This window comes from Protopterus annectens, chromosome 5.part0 (genome assembly GCF_019279795.1).
Source record: "Protopterus annectens isolate FY-2018-M chromosome 5.part0, PAN1.0, whole genome shotgun sequence".
Taxonomy (NCBI): Eukaryota; Metazoa; Chordata; order Ceratodontiformes; family Protopteridae; genus Protopterus; species Protopterus annectens.
In genome coordinates, this window is record NC_056735.1 from 1,740,598,774 (window position 1) to 1,740,619,809 (window position 21,036).

A 21,036-nucleotide genomic window follows, 5' to 3' on the forward strand; every position below is an offset into this window, starting at 1 on the left:
GAGGAAAGATCTGTGGAGAGGGAAAGTGGTTATGGTAAGGTAGTGGGAAAAACAAAAGATAGGAGTGGAGTAGGAAGCTGGAAAGGGTTGTGTGGTGTGACTTAGGTTGAAGGGGATGAGTGAAGTATAGTGAGCATATAAAAAAATAAGTTTAGACAAATGTTGCTAGTATTGACATACAGCAACCTCAGTTTAATTTCTTTAAGTGTTTTGGGTTTCCTTTACTAACTTCAGACCAGTGACAAGTGGAGTACCACAGGGTTCAGTCCTAGGTTCTCTCCTGTTTGGTATCTACTTCTCTGAAGTACAGGCTAACACAGAAGGTCTTCAGCTAACAAAGTTCACAGATGACTGCAAACTAGGAGCCATATCAAATCTCGTAACGATGTGGACATCCTACAAAAGGGCTTCACTGAGACAGATGCCTCATGTCAAAGCTATGGCCTCAAGCTGAATTCCAAAAAGTGCATTGTCATCCCTTTTGGTAAAAACTCTGTACCCATAAACTACCACATAGGCAGTAGTTTACTTAACACCAAAAGTGTGATAAGAGACCTTGGGACCCAGGTGGACAGTAGTCTCTCCTTTGATAATCACATCACCACAGTAGTCAGGGAATCCTTCTACGTGGCACACCTCATCACAAAAGGTTTCTCATCTAGGAAAAAAGAGGTCATTGTTCCCCTCTACTCATCACTCATTAGACCCATTATAGAGTACAACGCCCCTTTTGGTATGTACCTCTCAAGACATCTACAACAACTGGAAAGGCCACAGAAATACCTCACAAACAGGATTACCAGCCTCAAACAGATGCCCTTCGCAGACTGTCTCAAAAATCTCCAGCTTTACTCCGTTGCATATCGCCTACTCAGAGGCGATCTCTGCCTAACATACAAAGCTATGTCAAACCCAGAGCTGTTGGACATGCTCCACGTAAAGAAATCCCAATCCCGCTGAGCTACATGCTCTAGGGACCTAAACCTTGTCACCACAATAAACAGAACATGCTGGAGGGATAGATTCCTGTCTCAGAGACTTCCCACACTCTGGAACAAACTACCTATCTATATCAAACAAAGCTCCTCATTAGCACTCTTCAAGAAAAATCTTGATGATTGGATGGGAGATAGGAAATTCACCCCGGGGATCACTTCTGCAGCTCTGCTTGACAGGGGCACAGGAGAATAATTTTCTTGTATGGCAAAGCCAGGGTACTGTTTGGCTAGGCTTATATAGGCCCTAGGGCCAATAGTCTAGTACCTACCTATGAACCTATGACAAGAATGAGCCCCATCCCTAAGTCAGGATATGGTTACAGTTTGTGAAATTAGTACTGTTTCAGTCTTTGATGTTAGCCAAGAGTGCTTTTTACAGCATCTCCAGTGTGACCAGAATTGACTCCTGTAATTAATTTGGGGTTAATTGTATTGGTAGCATATTTAAGTATGACTGCAAATTATTTTTTAATAGATCTGTTGTTTCTACAACTTTGGAACTGTCTGGATATTTTTTTCTACATTTTTTTTTTTTATTTATTTATCATTTGTTGACCGGGAAAGTCTGACTAGGTTCCACAGAGCCTGTTTTCAGCAGAGGCCCGGGGAGAAATGCTCCAGATGCATGTCTTTGGAATGTGGGAGGAAACCGGAGTACCCAGAGGAAACCCACGCGAACACAGGGAGAACATGCAAACTCCACACAGAAGGCACCCCAGCCGGGAATCAAACCAGAGAACCTCTTGCTGTGAGGCAACAACGTTAACCGCTGCACCACTGTGCTCTCATTTCTGTTTGTGTCCTGGTATTTTATAACTTTGTGCCTCTCTCTGTATGTGAAACACTGTAATTACAACCTCCAATGGAGCTCATCAGATATAAATAACATCCAAATGAAATCCAGAACAGTTTTCCAGTGGAGCACCTGCATATTTCCGGAGTGCATGAGGTCCATTGTTCAACATACAAAAAACATACACACAAATGCCCTTGATATATATATATATATATATATATATATATATATATATATATATATATATATATATATATATATACATAATGTCAATGCAGTGTCTGTAAGGAGTACAACAGTAATTTTACCCAACCTTAATAACAGGGTATGTTCACCTTTCCATATCCCTCAGATAAACAGTTTAATGATACCAAATAGGATATATGATGTTTATTAATAGAGTTATTATTTTTTTTATTTTATTTTATTTATGTTATTGCATTTGTTTACCTGGAAAGTCCACTGGGCCTAAAAGAGCCCATTTTCAGTGGAGGTCTGGGGAGAAAAGCTCCAGCTAGAACATAGATACAGAAAAAATGTAAACATTAATTGGTACAAAAGTAGAAACAGGGTTACACATAGTGATTACAGAAATATATACAGAATATATACATAAAAGCAGGAATCTAGTTGGTTTGATTACAGTAATATTACAGAAAATATACATTAAAGCAGGAATTTAGTTGGTTGTCAGATGAATTCAGAGAGGTATAAAGAGAGATATATTAATCAGTATTATTGTACCAGTATCAACAAGTGATGAAACAATAATTATGGAGAAAATATCATCAGTCAGCAGTAGCAAAGAGTATAGGAGTTTAGTTACCATATAAGGAGAAGGAAGAGGTTAGGTTATAGAGCAGATACATAGCCAGGAAGAGTGTTCAGTATTTGTTTGAAGGTGATGGTGGTGCCTGTGTTTCTTAGAGAAGGTGGAAGTGAGTTCCATTGTTTGGCAACGGTGAAGGAGTAGAGGAGTTGACCAGCAGGTAAGGAAAACTTTTCTACTTTTAGAAGTAGATGATTTTCAGATCTTAGTTGCCTGCTGGGTTGGTATTTGTCAAGTAGAGTTGAGAGAACAGGACAGTCTGTAAGTCTGTATATTATTTTGTGCATTGTAGTTAGTTGGGTGAATGAGAGTTTATTTAGAAATGTCACCCAAAACATATATTTACATTACTGAATGTTTTAGAGTCAAGAAAGAGATCTGTTCTTTCAATAATGTATTTCTATTTTCTACAAATGTTTAGGGTTTCTATGACCAAATTATGAATGGACTGCATTCCTAATTCATGGTAAAATTAAAAAAAAAAATTAAGAAATCGGCATTGTTACAATCTTTGATGTGCATTGATATATAATTCGTTGTGCTTTTCTAGCTACAGTGCAACTGGAAACCTGTGACTCTGAATAACAGTGTGGACCTAGCAGTAGTTTATGAATATTCTAATAATAGTTCATTTTTTAAAAAACACATAAATAAAACACTCAGATGTTCAGTGTTGGAGTAATAAACACAAAATAAACACTTAGACTCGAACCTCCAAACTACTTATTGCATAAAACAAAGCTTTCGGGTACCCTTCTTCAGTGTTAAAACCATTCATAAAAGAACTCCTCAATTTAAACTGTACAAGGTAAAACACGATGACAGCCAGCTAATAAAAACTCTAACAATTATCTTGGAAATACATATATACAAAAACATAACAACAATACTTCATTTGCTTTTTAAGTAGAACTGGTTTGATAGTAACAGCACTATTCAGGCCAGGCTTCAAATCTGCTCCTAATCTAATTATCCAACTGTACTCAACATTTTCTAAAATATTATCAAAATCACCCCCCCCCCCCAGTATGCTTATGCACTACCTGAATAACTCTACATTTAAATGTGACCCTGGTCAGTTTCAGCTATATGTTTATATAGAGCATTAGCTTCAGTAGTTCTACATATATGAAACTTATGCACGATAATGCACTCTTTTAATTTTTGGCTACACTTCCCAATATAAAAACTGTGACATTTTACTCAGGTTGCCAAATAAACAATATGAGTGGTATTACATGTCGCATAACAATGAAAGGTATAGGTAAATTTAGTCACTGGATAAGTAAATTTATTTGTCATATCAGAGGTAACAATACCTTTACAGAAACTACAATTTAAACAGTGAAAAATCCCATACTTATTAATTGTTATGCCATCAATATTAGATGTAAAATCTCTGTAACATAACCTCCTTTTGAAACGTTTACAATTTCTATATGTATATTGAAATATTCTCAGGACTTTGCTTGATCTAAGACAGCTTTTGGATGAAAAACTTAAATTTTCATATAGAAAAGTTTTAGACAAAAATTGTGTATAAACAGGTATGCAACTGAGGAAGAAGTACAATTGTGAGTGCAAGCATTTCAGTCTTAAAATGACAGAGAAGTACGGAATGATATACATAGCATTGCTAGATAGTATAATATTTCTATTGGCCTATAACTGGCTGGGTCTGTTGGGTCAGAGTTTGGTTTATTAATTAGAATACTTTTTGAATTGTTAATATATTTATCAGCTATGCCATGGTTTATTATATAAATGAATACCTTAAACAGAATTTTAGAAACCTGTTCTGAAATTTTTTTGGAAAATATTGCCGTGTAGTCATCCAGTCCAGGAGATTTACCTTCTTTAAGTTTATTTGTTGCATTTATTCCTTCTTCTAATTGCAGGGGTGATTTAAGAAGTTGTTTCTGATGATCAGTAATCTGTGGGAATCTTAATTTATTTATAAACTCAAAACATTTGTCTGTGCAGGGAGAGTTAGGCAAATTATAAAGATTTTTGCATATGGCCTTAAAAGTATTTATAATGTCTTGGTCTTTATATTCCAATAGTCCTTCATGTTTTATTTCTTTAATCCTTGGTGGGCCATTTTAAATATTAATTAACCTAACAAGTATTTTTGAAGGGGCTTGGGCCCATTCAGAATACTGATATATCAATCTCATCTCAGTAAAGGAAATATCTTTTAAGCAAAGATTATGTAGTTCTTTCTGCAGATCATTCAATTAATTTTCAAGCTCTTTTGAGTAATTATGTTGGAGCTCTAGTTCAGCTTCTTTAATTTGAGTCTCAAATTTGAGTTTGAGATTATTATTCTTTTTCTTATACCATGAAGGTTTTTGGATAATGAGACCTCTTATGACTGATTTAACTGCCACACATTGAATGTCATATGGAATTTAAGTAGACATAATCTAATTGGGCTAGAATAGAATTAATTTCCTGCAATACCTCATGAATTTGAATGATATTAGGATTTAGTTACCAATTATTGAAATAAGAGGATCTTTGATTAAAGGGCAAGTGGTTAAGAACAATACTAATTCTTGAATGGTCCAAAAATGTTCTAGGGGAGAACTTATCATTTAATCTGTAGGAAAGAAAGGCTAGGGGAAATTAAGAAAGTATCAATTCTTGACCAGGTTTTATGTATAGTTGAAAAAAAAAGTAAACCTGGGAGTTGAGTTATCCTGTCTAACTTTAGTATAGGGGTATATAAGTTCAAAGATATTCTGTAATTCTTCTAGGGCTGCTATAGTGTGTTGCAATTGCCTAGTGTCTTTATAAGATCTATCTTTGTCAGGATTGAGTAAAGCGTTCCAATCCCCACCTATAATGTATAAGTGATTTGGATAATTAACCAGAATATTAAAGATATAAATATGTTGATTTGAGCAGCGGCTATAAATGTTAAGTAAGAGCAAAGATTTATTTAGGGTTTGATAGTTACTAGTGAACCAAGCCCAGCTTCCATTAGGATCACTCTTAGAAGAGGTGATTATTCCTTGGAAAGATTGATTTATTATAATAGCTAACCCCCTAGATGATGTGTTATAACATGCTACAATCATTTGCTTGACCCATTTCCTTTTCCTTTCATTATCCCAGAGTTGGTTAGTCATGTGAGTTTCTTGTAGAAATGTTATATCAGTTTTATTTTGAAATAAGAGATGCATGATCAGGTTTCTCTTTTTCTTTTCTAATAGCCCCTTTATATTCCAAGAATCTATTGAAATCATTATCTCAATCTAAAATTGTTTTTATGCATGTTATTATATGAGAAAAGTAAATATAGCGGTGTATAATAAAGAGTGTTAAGTAATAGAAAATTAAATGTGAGGTGACTTCTGATGATCTAATTCCTATGCAAACCCTTAACCACTCATCTCTTTGTGTAGATGAAAAATAGTTTCTTGTATACCAAGAAATGGATGAAGTTTGAGCTAATGTAGCATATATAAGTAGTAGAGGGATGTCGATAAAAGCTAACATGTTCCAAAAATAAACAATCATCAGCTGCAAAACTGTGCAGTGTTGCTCCTTTAATATATTAGAAACTTTAAAGGGATCACTATCTTGATTCGAAATCTTGTAACAAAAATCCTGTTTAAGTAGCTTGTTAAAACTAGAAAGGTAATGGTAAAAGTATTAGAATAGTCCAGTGGTTAAAGAGTAACAAAACTTATTTAACAATAGAAATATCCTGGGTAAGACTAAAAGATGTATCTAACAAAATGAAACCTACAACAAGGGACATCACTATTAAAACAGCATAGAGAGGGTTGTGTTATACTAAATACAGACTGTTGAAGAAGTATGTTTTAGTACAGAGTAGGGAGATATTATATCATATTAATAAATCTATATAGTAAGTATATCTATAACTAAAATTTATGTTGACAAATATTTAACTTGCAAGATATAATCTCGTCCTGATTGTGTGGAATAGGTTAATAAAGATTTTATGGACAGAATCATAGAGATGTATTCACAGATAAGTAGATCCAGTACAATACTCTAAAAAAAGTAATTTGACAGTTATGTACTTAAAATAAATAAAGCAACAAGCAAATATTTGTCATTACTTATATATGTGATAAATGAACATTCTTGTACAATGAATTTGTAACAATTAACCTACCACATAGTCTTTTAAAGTAATGCTTTTTAGCTATCAGTCCACTAAGTTATACTAGTAGCTGATCCTTTTACACAGCATCTGGCTAAACCAAAAAAAATTTTTTTTTAACTATTCAGTGTTCATATTCAACCAAGAGTTGATACAATATAATTAGGAAGCAAGCATCACAAGGGATTAACATAGCATAATCAATTTGCGTTCCTGTATTCCACCACTGATGAGTAGCATTTTGTATATTCTTAAAATGTTAACAATAACTATAGCAGTATCTAATAAGAGACACTTTAGTGCTTGCTAAAATGGATCATAAAGTGAGAAAATATGATTAGCATATCAATCCCTATACAAGACCCTGCTTCAGTTAAACAAAGAAAACTCATTCACATACAATTTTGTTTACAGTTTTAAGCACAATGATATACATAACCATAAATGTGTAGAAGTGGTAGGGACCTAGAGCTGTCAAAAGAGGAATCTCAACACTGCAAAAAAAAAAAAAAAACTAAGAGCAGGCTCGTCAGTGTGAATCTGAACACCATTGGCTAGTCTAATGGAATTCTGGCATTAAAGATCCATGAGCAAGGCTACAGAGGAGAGCATTGTCTAGTATACCATTCTTTGTGCCTAAGTATTGATAGTATATAAGCTGTAATTTCTTATTTATGCTCTCTTCCATTATCCAGGAAAGAAAACTCTTGATTTCAGCACCCACTATTAATAAGCAAGGATTGATTGAAGTAAAAGAATTCACAGTGCACCCTTAGGATGAGGCTACTATTCATGTAACAAAATCAACCGTAACTCTTATACAAAACATTTAGGATAACATTCACATCAAAATTTCCAGAGAAAAGCAGAAATATCTATAAGTCATTTGAAGTAGAAATGTACCTTTAATTATTTAATTTTAAAGGTGCACTGATCTATTGGACAAGGAGGGGCTGAAAAGACAGAGCCTGCATCTAGTTTTCTTACTGCAGTAACTACCAGAGGTTTTGATTTGTGATGGAGCTTGTAAGCTCATATTAGCATCCACTTCAATATTAAATGACTTTTGATGGTGCAGAAGCCTCATATAATAAGAAGGGAAGCAAAGAGGAAGATTCCATTTTTAGTTAAGCCACAAATGACATTTGCGACTTCTTGTAGATGTTTGCAGGTTCCCAGTAATGCTTAGAGGCAGGATGTATGTCGGGAATTGCATCAGTTAGTTGAAGGTTCAGTGTAGCAACTCTGAAAAGGATTACTGGGAAATTGAATGTTAAAATGCTAACGAACAACTAGGCCCCAGAAGGAACAGCAAAGGAAGCCATATCAAATGGACGACCTATGTACAGGATGGCAACATCACATGGCAGGTCAGTTTTCAGCTTAGTATAAGGCAGCGTGAGTTATGTAAGAGAGATTTACCTTGAATAGTCAGAGAAAAGTGGATTTAGCCTCTTCATAACTTTCTATAGAAATTTTTGTTTCTTTATAATAAAAGACCAAAGTAGAAGGATATTTCATTTGGAACCGGATCCTGTTTTCAATCAAATAAGCACAAAATTCGCTGAGCTTGTGTCGTTTTTGTTTAATTTCAGTAGGTAGAGATTGAATTATGATGAATTATGATGAATTATGTTGATCTTAAAATTCTAGCCCATGTTATTGCTAATAGACTGAGGAACATTCTTCCTTCCGTCATCTCTCAAGAACAAATGGGTTTTATGCAGTCTAGGCAAACTTGTGATAATACTCTTCTTTTAGATACCATTATTAGACTTCTGGATAAGGATAGATATCCTATATATGTCCTGACAGCTGATGCAAGCAAAGCATTCGACAGAGTAAATTTAATTTTTTTATTTAATATCCTGCCCTCTTTTGGAATTCCACAAGAATTTATAAAAAATTTACAGGTTTTCTATCAGAAGGCCTCCACTACTATTCAAATAAATAAACTTCAATCCAACCCAATCCCTATCACTAATGGCACAAGGCAAGGCTGCTCTCTTTCCCCTTATCTTTTTACTATGTACTTAGAACCCTTGCTTTTATTTATATCTCAAAATACATTCCACCACATACCCAGATTATCAAACATGAAACTCTCATATTCGGCCTTTGCTGATGATTTAATTTTGTACTTCCAACTTCCCAACACTGATCTCCCAAAAATTCTTAACTCAAATCTGTATTCTGAGTTATCCAATTATAAACTAAACTTGAATAAATCCTATGTAATTCCCTTGAATCCACTAGGCCATAAGGAACTCTATTTTCCTGATGGTGAGACAAAAATTAAATATCAGATAAAATATTTAGGAGTAACTTATACTTCCAATTTTAGAGAGATCAATAAGAACAACTTATTACATACTTGGACTAACATTCAAAATGATATTAGTAGATGGAAAAATATTAATATGTCTTTACCATCTAAAGCCAGTGCGGTCAAAATGAATATCCTACCTAGAATTCTTTTCCAAATGTATGCTAGTTTCTCAGCTATCCCTCAAAACTTTTTTAGTGGTATGGAAAAACCATTATCTAAATTCCGTTGGCATCCAAAATCTGTCAGAATTAAATATGACAAGCTATCCATTGCAAAAGATTTAGGAGGCCTGGGCTTACCAGACTTTAAACTTTATTACACTATAATTACCTCTAGTAGACTGGTCCAAATAGCAAACTATGTTCCTAATGTGTCTAGTTGGACATCCCAATGGATCAAAATCTGGTACGGTCAAACTGAATTCCTTAAATTTAACCCCAAATCTCTCCCCTTCCTAAATTTAAACCAAAGTAATGTTTACATCAGGAAGCTATACCCACTGTTCAAACATATGATACTAACTATTCAAAATTTATTTAAATCTATACAGCTATCCAATTCCCTTGCCTTCATGCAACCACTTCATCTAAACCCTAATCTGCTAATCAATAATCAACCAATAAACCTAACAAATTACCCTCTTATCAAATAATTTACAATATGGGACATCTATAAATGGCAGGAAACTTCTATATCTAAATTAAGAATGAAATTGTAACTCCCTAAAAATATAGTAACCCTCTTAATCAGATTATGTATCTAATTAGAGCCAAACTACCTCAAACTGAAACAGATCAACATGATATTAATTCAGCTATCTTAGTATTTAAAAATCTAGCAATTAAAGGAAAAACTTTATCTAGGTCCTATAAACTCACAAAGAGTATAAAATCTCAGACTTCCTTATTATTCTCAACTTATTGGCAAGACAAAAGTCAATTAATTACAGATGATGATAAAAAAATGGCCATCGAGAACACTATTAAGTTTATTCCCCTTCAAACAGCTGTTGTATACCCAAATTATGATTAATAATGCTTATTTTACCCTATTAAATATTAAGTAAAAGCAGCTATGAGTAGAGATGCAGATCATCACAATTTGTTGTTGACTACTTTAGATGTAAATAGTCTCTTTACATCAATAACAAATGATTTCAGGATAGAAACCGTAAGGAAGAGCTTACTACACAGAAAGAAAGTGGAAGAGGTCAATAGGATATGTGCACTGCTGGAACTGATTTTGGAAAATAACTACTTCGTAGATGGTAGTTCTATATATTGGCAGCGATGGGGTTTGCCATGGGCACCCCCTGTGTGAACAGTTATTCCAATCTAGTATTAACAGATGGGGAAAATGAACATATCCTTAGCCCCATGAATCCCTGGTATGGAAACATTATTTATTATGGACGATTTGTGGATGACCTGTTTGTATTATGGAGAGGGAATGAACAACAGTTCCTTGCATTGTTGATCACTTAAATATGACTACTTTTTTGAAATTAACAGCAAAATGGTCCTGAGAGATGATCAGCTTTCTGAATGTTAACATCAAGTTAAATGAAGGAAATGAAATGAATACATCGCTACACAGAAAGAGTACATGGAGAAATCATTATTTATAAAAAAGTAGCATGCATCCCAGATATATCACAAAAAACATCATGCGGAATGAAGTGGCGAGAATGCAAAAGAGAGATGTAGTCAAGAAGATGTTAGACACAAAGAAATTACATTTTTACAGAAGACTATTAGAGAGAGAGGTTACAATGAGAAAGATGTAAGCATACATCTGGAAGGACCTAGGGAGAAGTTGGAATATGTAAGAAGAAGTAACATGAGAGTTATGCTAACATACAGCACAGATAACGTACAAGTCCAGAATGCAATAAAGCAATTTTGGCCTATTCTAACTCAAGATCCCCAGTTGAAAGACATTGTGGGTGAGAGACCAAGTTTTGGATACAAGAATAAAAAGAACTTAAAAAGACTTCTTTGTACAAAAGATGGTTTTGACAAACCATCGATTTTGGGCTGGAAAGGCACTTTTAGATGTGGTAATTGCTCAGCTTGTGCATATATAGACAGTAGCAATCATTTTGAGCATCCCAGGACCAAAAACAGTTACACATTCAATGTGAAGGCCACATGTAGCACCCTAAATGTTGTTTATTTGGCTACTTGCAAATCATGTCCTGCATATTATGTCAGAAACATGAACCAACCTTTCAAGAATCGTATTCTACGACACTTAAGGGATATATGTAACAAGGATTTACACAATGCCTTGGCTGTGCATGTGAACATTTTAAAAGATCATTCATTTGCATTCAAGGTTATTGAACAGATTTATGTAGGGATGAGAAAAGGAGATATTGAAAAGCGCATGGAATTAAGTGAGACTAAATGGATTGTCAATCTACGGGCTGATCAAATGTCCGGATTGAATAGTATCATCCCCCTAAAACCAACGTTGAAGGCTAGAAGACCCACTATTGGTTGACTCAAGGGTGTGTGAACCATAGGATTAGATGATTGGCTAATAAGTTATGAATGGAAAGACATCCCTTTTGATAGTAGACTTATTATTGGTTCAACTTGATGGCGGGTCGTTATGCTGGCATATTGATTGGAAGAAAGATTATGAATGAAGTAAAACCTCTTTGTAAAATGGAAATTAGTTACAATTGAAAAAGGCACATGTAGTCCCTATTGTCTTACGATCTGAAAAAGATAATCGAAAGCGCTTATCATTTGGAATTTTGAGGGACTTTTGCATACAAAACCGTATTTTATCCTTTTAATAAAGTTGCTTTTAGGATTCTTTGGTGATGAAAGTCAAAGGCGTGGAAGTGTAGCACTCTGTACTTCATTTTATTTTTACATACTGGATTTGTAAGTTGTGTGTAGATAGGAAGCCAGGGTTAAATGATGGGGTCTCTTTAAGGCCGGTCTTGAAATCTAGAGAGTTACCTAGCTGATTACTGCATTGTCTCTATTGGCTGTGTAATATTATATGAACTTGAATTGTATGATGCTTTTTTTATTCAGTCTGACGAAGAACCTTGTGTTTGAAAGCACTTACTGTGTGGATTAAAACTATTTTTATTCAGGCCGCCTTGGTTGTTGGAACTCTTTTGTTTTTTACTTTGACTATGATTACTTGCTTGACATAATTCTTAAGAGATAAAACCACATTGCATGCTAAACCAATAATAAGACTATGCTCTGAGTCTCCTCATATTAGAATCTACCTTTTCCTCTCATCTACATTACTCATATATTTGCACTATATTGCTGGTTGTGTCGAAGAGCTCGTATACTCCCTTTATACCTTCCAATATAATGTGCTCCTTACAATATTTTGTCTCCTTTTGTATTTTTGCCTAATAATAGTGTATGTGGTGACTTCTGTTTTATATAATGTATATAGTTATAGATTTGATATTTTATTATCTTTATTACTCTAATTATATGTATTTGGTTTGTTATTAATCTGTCTATATATCATTTTGTTAAATTAAATAAAGAAGATTTAAAAAAAAAAAAGATAGTATAATATTTCTGTAATATTTACACTCAGGTTATACAGTTAACGAGTTATAATTTGCCAGTTGGTATAACATTAATCATAGAAGAGAAAGTAACTATGTAAAGTTTTCTATTTGTGTATCTTTCGGTGATGTGAATAATTAAGTAGCCAGGTATGAGACAAGAAAGATAAGAGAATATACAGGACAAGTAATGTCAGATTGTGATGTAAGTAAATCTAGAAGTATGTTGCTATACAGAGCAGATACCTGAAATGAGACCGACCATGGGTGGAAATTAAAAAAAAAGTACCATATGTTCCTCACCCAATATAGATATATATAAGGCATAATTCAGTCTCTTCAGTTCTTATGTATAGATACAACTAACAAAGATTTGCCAGATTTGGCTGCAGATGTTTTCAAGGCACTGGATACCACTCTTTCTTGCCAGTGATAAAATAATATTGGCATGGATACTTCAGTGTATTCTTATTTTCTGCATAAAGTAGTTGAGGTAAGATATATATAGCTATAACATCTGGCATTTAGCACAGAAGATTAAAATCTGAGCTGTTGTCCTCCTTATCCAGGGTTTTATTCCCACAGCTTCTTCTTGCCTACTGTGTGACTCTGAGCAGATAATTTCACCAGACAATGCTCCAAGATTCAATCTGAAAAAAACATCCATCTGAATTGGTGCTCCATTGTGGTAAATAAATGAATAAATAAACACTCACCATGTTCTCATGACTGATGTTTCTAGGGCAGCGTCTGTATATGATACTTTTTCTAGATTTAGGGCAAAGACTATGTTGATGGATTTGGGGGATCAATATGTCATATATAATAACTTTATGACTTTTGTTATTCTATTTTATTACTGTTCATCTCCGAGAAAAGGCTGAAGACTGCATGATACTATCTACCTTGCAATGAGTAGCAGTTTAGCCAATAAACTAGGAGGCAAGGTTACTGAACAACACACCATAAAATAGATGTATTTTCTCTGAAAGCAGGGAAATTATGTGAAGTAATGTGCTTAACAGAAACCATCACTGCTTAGCTTTCATCAAACTCAACTAGTTAGACTTTACTCACACATTAACCTTACACAACACAAAGCTGGCCATAATATTCTATACTGAGCATATAAATAGCCTCTCTTCAACATATTATACAAAGATATAATCCCATAAGGCAACTTAGATTCATGCAGCAAAGCTAACTACTAATTATCATATCTCATAATAATCATGGAGACTGCATTTACTCATTTTATGTAGCTAGCATATGGAAGTCACTACCTACACTTTTAAGACTAGAGCAGAATATAAAAATGTTTCTAACCTAGCTAAAAAATCATTTCACAGACTAAGTGAGCTGCCAGTTATGTTAAACATTAACAAATAATACCATAAGTAGCTACCTTTAAATTTATTTATTTTGTTATTTTATTTTACATTTGTTTACCAGGAGAGTCCGACTGGGCATAAAACCCTTTTTCAGCGGAGGCCCGGGGAGAAAAGCTCCATTGTTAGTAAACTATTTTGTTAGTAGAAAGAAAATTGTATAATACAATAAAGAAAAAAATAGTAACAGACATTCATAACAGTAAAAAGACTACAACAGAATAAATTGGTCAAGGAGGAGACAAGACCAATAATCTTGTATAACAATGCTTCTATAAGACAGTTCTTACAATAGTAGCAGGTAGTGACTTTGTATACAATAAGAGTGTAATTACGATACTTAGTCTTATATACAGGTAGCATAGCAAAATGAAGACTTAAAATCTGGCAGATATTAACTGTGAGAAAGAAAAAAAAACAACATAAGGTAGTCATATGGCTTAAATTCAATGCTCATTACATATGCAGGTAAAATTTTAAAATCAGCTAGTTCCATGGTTTGGGCTACCCATGCTCAGTACATGTACAAGTCCAGGAATTTGTGAGGTGGGCTTTAATGTGATGATTGAAGTTTTCTAAGATAGTTATAGTTCTAAATTCAAGTGGTAAGGCATTCCACAGTTTAGCAATGTAGGAGGAGTATAGAGAGTCACCTGAGCTATTTTTACTCCTGGTTACTTCAATTAGAGCTTTATTAGTGGATCTTAGTGGACGGGTACTTATATGGGGATTGGGGAGGCCTTGTAGAGCTGGTGTTTTATTGGGTTTATAGTGAATTTGGTGGGCAGTAGAGAGTTGCGTGAGAATGAGTTGGTGGGGTAGTTCTAACCAAGATAGTTGTCTTAGGGCCTTACAATGATGGGTTCTAGGAGGAAAGCTAGTGGCAAATTTAGCTATCTTATTATAGCAGGCATCTAGCTTGCTTAGGTCTGATTTGGAGAGGTTGGTAAGGATGGGTGAGGCATATAGTAAAGTTGACAGAAGATGAGTTCTGGCTGTGGTTATTCTGGAGTTTGTGGTTAGGTAGTTTTTGCATCTGTACCTATTTTCTTGTGTACTTTTTTACAGTCTGGGCAATGTGTAAGTCAAAATTCAAATTTAGCAAAGGATTAAATCTTTCAACCTTTGCTAAATATATTTCTTAAATACATTTTAATATTGATCTTTACCATCTTCACAAAACTAACTCATCTTTTCAGACTATCAGTCAACAAAACATTCTATTTCTTCAATTCCTTATATCCCAGTACTTTTTCCTTCCTTAGTCACTGACTTTCCCAAGTTTCTTTTTGATATTGCTTTATATTAATTTTTGTCCCAGTTTATTTATTTATTTTACATTTGTTGACCGGGATAGTCTGACTGGATACATGTCCATTTTCAGTGGAGGCCCAGGGAGAAAAGCTCCAGATATGACAGATATAAACATAGCACATTAAGGCAGGCATGCAGCAACAAAAACACCTTCAGAGATAAAACATATTTACAGAGCATATACAGTGTAAGTTCTGTGTAGCCCTCAATGGGAACACAGCAGGTTCACAGTGTTTCATAAGGTACCAAGCTAATTAGGTAATAGCATACAGTTGTTGGAAAAAAATGCATACCGTACTAAAATAAACAAGAAGGTATACATTAAATTAATCAGGGTTGGTGCAAGGACAAAGCCAGTGCATTTTAAAATATTGTTTGAGGCCTTTCTTAAAGAGATTTAGTGATAGTTCAAGAGTAAGGTTAGCTGGGAGTGAGTTCCAAGTTTTGCCAATAAGGTTGGCAAACAGGGAGTCTCCAGCTGAGTTAATGGCTTTGTAAGTTTGGACCAGCAGTTTGTTGGATGAGCTTGGTGGTCTGGGGTTGCTATAGGGTTTTATAATGTTTTTAAGTGCAGGATTATTTTCAGGGTGATTAAGAATTTTGTGCACAACAGTGAGCTGATTAAACTGAAGAAAGTTAGGGAACTCTATCCCCCCTAGGAGATGGAGGTTTTGACAGTGATGTGTCCTGTATGTAGAGTTAGTGGTGAATCTGGAGATATGGTTGTAGCAGCATGACAGTTTGTTGATTTCAGTTTTGTTCAAATTGACGAGTATAGGAGAAGCATAAAGGAGGGTAGAAAGCAGGTGAGAGTGAGTGATAGCGGTACTTGCTAATGGGATTAGGAAAGGTTTATTTCTATAGAGTGAGCCAAGCTACTGATTAATGCTTTTGATAGTTTTTATTAACATGCAAATCAAATTTGAGATTATTATCTACTGTAATGGGTTCACTACATAGGACCAAAAACCCATAATACTGACACCCAGAATCCCGAGACCAGATACCTGAAAGACGAGAAGCCTGGAAGACCTGAAGCACAAAATTTAAAATCCCGAACACTACATTAAACATACAACACACACATATACACACCATCACCCAAAACACAAACACACAAACCTACACTACATACAAGCAGGGGGGCAAGCCCCTCTGCACCACTCATGTGGGGGGATGCTCCCCCCACACACCCCTACTTAAATATTCTAACTCCAAGGTTGCACTACACAGACAAACACACGAAAACACCCCCATACACCTACATTACCCTCACACACACACATCACAGTCACAACACACACTTACACACACACTAAAGACCCTAACCAACACGCTCAAACATAGATACTTACCTGACCTTCCACCAATCCATTCACAAACCACAAAACCAGAAGTGCTACTTCAACATCTTCGAACGTCGGGATTTTGAAATTCGTGCTTCTGGTCTTTCGGTATTTAGAGGTTTCATCTATATGGTCTCAAGATTTTGAAATTCGATATTTCAAAATTTCAAGATTATGTAGTGAACCCAATATAACCCCTAGGAGGTTAGTATGGGTGTCTGGGGAAATAGAGGTACCACTGTTGGATGTTATCTAGAAGGAAAGTGGGATGGACCTACTGGTGGGGGTGAAGAGTAGTAGTTTAGTTTTGTCGGGATTTAAGAGCAGGCATTGATTAGAGAGCCAATTTTCAACAGTGTTAAATGTATTCTGGGTTAAGGTTTGCAGGTCTGATGGGTCGGAGGCAGAGCAGGTCAGAGTGGAGTCATCTGCATATTGGATACAGGTCACTTCAGGGATGGCAGTGTGAAGGTTATTGATAAATATAGAAAAGAGTAGGGGACCTAAAATAGATTCCTGGGGGACACCAAGGGTAAGAAGAAGCAGGGTGGACAATTTGTCCTGCCATAATACAGCCTGCTTTCTACCATTCAGATAGGATGAGAACCACTGAATAGCATGGTTGTCCAGGGAAGTGGTTTCAGAGAGTGGATAAGTGGTTGGTGATTGACCATATCAAAGGCTTTTGAGAGGTCTAGAAAGAGGGCTGAGGATAGCATATTAGCTGTTCGATTTAGGTTATTAACATTAGTGAAGGAAAGGAGGACAGATGTGGTGCTGTGATGTGGCCTAAAGCCATGCTGAGAGTTTGCCAGTAGGTTGTTCTGAGTGAGATAGTGCATTAGTTGCTTATGGATGTACTTCTCCATTATTTTGGCCAGTGGTGAAAGAATAGCTATGGGTCTATAATTGGACAGTTCGGTTGAGCTTCCTCCTTTGTGGAGTGGGATAATGTGGGATATTTTCCAGATGGAAGGGATAGCACTATCTGTTAAGGTCCTATTGATCAAGATAGAGATGGGGTATGCTATGGCATCTGCAGCTTTTTGTAGGTATTCAGCAGGGTGTAGGTCAGCAGCTAGGGTGGTAGGTCTTAATTTTTTGATTAGGGATCAGATAAGAGCATTCTCTGCTGAAAATGGATATCACAGCTCAGTTGGGCCATCCTTGTTAACAAATGGAATAAATGAATGAATGAATGAATGAATGAATGAATGAATGAATGAATGAATGAATGAATGAACATGTCATGGACAACTTGTTATTCCTGTCACATCCCTGAGGCTGTAACTGACATCAGGGCTTTGGAAAGAGTCCCTAATTAGAGTTTCAGAGACAGGGTTGCCACTTTTGCAGATACTCAAAGTAGCACTTTTTTTTGGAAATGTGAGATTTTAGAGGACAAACCATACCCACAACCAATGTATAAGACTGGTATTTTTTGCCAAAATAAAAGCTCATTCTTGTAGAATAATATTATGGTATTTTCTCTAATATTTGTTTTATGGAAATATTAGAGGAAACTTAGGAATTGCTTTTTGTCTTAAAATCTCAGGACATTTGACATTTTCATGTTTTTTTTCCAGCAGAATACAACTTCAAATAAAAACTGCCTGCGTAAAAGGAACACATGACAACTCCAGAATCATAGACAGGAAACCAACATGCCCCTAGTATAAACATGAAGAAACAGCATTAGACCTCCAATTCCTTTTCTGTCACAACAGTTTGTCTGTGTTACCATCACCACAACTGGGGGCACACAGAGAAGATGCCTGTGTCAAAATGTTGCCTTTACAACACATTACATTTATGGCATCTTAAAAAGTACCAAGCTATGCTGATATGAAACTCTACAAACCATACACAATGCTGTCAATAAAACATGTAAGCTGTATAAACAGACTCTGCTCATAAGGGCCAAAGATTCATAGGTTTATACTAGGTTAATAACCACTAGGATCTTTATAAGCCTAGCCACACAACCCAACCCAGTTTTTTCCCTGAGGACTTTAGATGCTTAAATAGTGGGGTCTGCTAGTAAGGTGGGAGCTAAGGTTTATGAGGGGTGGGGTATGTTATTTGGGAATTACTTTACTTACTGCTGACTCTGTCCATCAGAGACATGGGGGCCAGACCAGGGATGAATTTCCGATTTCCCATCCAATGATCAAGGTTTCATTTGATTAGGGTCATGGGTGAATTCTGCTTCACACGGATGAGTTGTTATTCCATAATGTGGAGCTCCTTTGATACAGATATCAGTCGCTCCAGCATGTTCTATTTACATCATAGGCCAAGTTCAGATCCTTGGAGCTAGTGTTCCTGGAGCTGTTTGCTTTGTGGATGTGCAAAAGATCCATCAGAGCTGGGTCCGAGGATTCTGTAAATGCAAGTCATAGATTGCCTCTCAGTAACCTGTAAGAGACTGAGTACAGAGATGGGGCCTTAAGGTGATCTTTGTAGGACAAGGAATTCATACACTGGATTCTTCTGGTGAGAAACCTTTGAGGGAGTTCCGACTGTTGCAATTGCCTGGTTAGGTACATGCCAAAGAGAGTATTGTACTCAATTATTAGTCTGATAAGAGCTGAGTAGAGTGGTACTATAACTTCATTGGACCTGTATGCCATGCCCTTGCTTCTGAGTTGGATGACATAGAATGATTTTCTTACTATCTTGGCTATATGTTGGTCTAAGGCCAGATCACTATCTACATATGTTCCCAGGTCCGTAACTACCGTGTCAACTCTTACGGGTGTTTTATCAATGGAATAATTAGATTGGGTGGATAATTTCCCAAAGGGCACTATAATGCACATCTTTGCTTTGAGTTTTAATCCATGACTTTGGCACCAGTCATTTGTCTGTGTTAGATCCTCTTGTAGGATGTTGGTATTATGGGAGGATACCATAGTAGCTCCTAATTTACAGAAATATTAGGAAATTACATATCCATGATGTCAGGATCTGTATTAGGGTTAAATTATTATGGTTTAGGGACTTGATTTTACAGGGTTCACTTGAATGGTGTCTAGGGTTAAGGCTAGATGTTAGATAGTGCTATGATCTAGAATTAGTGCCATTCAAAGTACTAACTAGCTGCTTTAAGCTAAACTTTGTGCAGAATCTTTCTTTGTTACAGGTAAATGTCCTAAAGACTAGCTTTATAGGTAAATTTTACAGTCTACATGTTTGCTACCATTCTGGGCACTGCTAACTGCCTCTGCATGGTGAGCAGCTCTCTGCAAATGTGTCTAATTTATAGCAGATAGAAGAAAACTGAAAACCAACTCATGTGCCCTCTGGCCAGCAAACCACTAAACTTTGAGCTCCCTGGAGTGATTACTCACTCAGAGAGACCAGGTATATACCTTCCTCTTCAAGATGGTGACCCTGGGATTTTTTAATGTAAAAGCACAGTAAAAGGAGCTGTCAAGTACAGATTAACAGCAAACAAATAAGTCTGTGGCTACTTCACCCTTCTGCAAAGTGATTTAGAAGCAGTCAGAAATTAAATACCAAAGAGAAATGATGATTTTTTTTAGTCAAACATTAGATCAATGCTTTCAAAATGCAATCAAACAGCAGTGATCACTGAATACAGTGGTTACACTTGTAAAGCATTGCTGAGCTCTGTGTAAGTAAGCACAGCTTTACATAAATGCCCCTCATTTATAGCAGAAAGAAAAGAGGTGAAAACTAACTCTTGGGCCCTGCTGCCAATAAATGACTAAACTTTGAGTTCCCTTGAGTGCTTTAGTGCTCAGACAGACCAGGTAAACACTTTCTACCACAAGATAGATGCCCCTGGGATTTTTAATGTAAAAGCACAACAAAAGTAGCTCTCAGGTGCAGATTAGCAACAAACAACTAAGTACCTGGCTAATTTGCCCTCATGAAAGGTGATTTAAAAGCAGTCAGAAACTAAAAAACAAACAGAGAAATTATCATTTTTGGTCAAACATTAAATAAATAATTTCAAAATGCACTCAAATAGTAGTGATCACTGAATAAAGTGAGTGCAAGTGCAAAACATCAAGAGGATATGTTTATCTTAGCATGAATAGCTCTGAATGCAGGTAGAAACATTTGTAAAATGTTCCTGAGCTCTGCGGAAATGAACACATAGTTGCATAAATGTGCCTAATTTATAGACAACAGAAAAAAGCTGAAAACTAACTCCTGCATCTTCTGTCCAATAAATGACAATACTTTAAGCTCCCTGAAGTGCTTCCCAACTCAGACAGACCAGGTAAACACATTCTGTAACAAGATGAATGACCCTGGAATTTCTTAATGTACAAGCACAACAAAAGCCACTCTTAAGTAAACATTA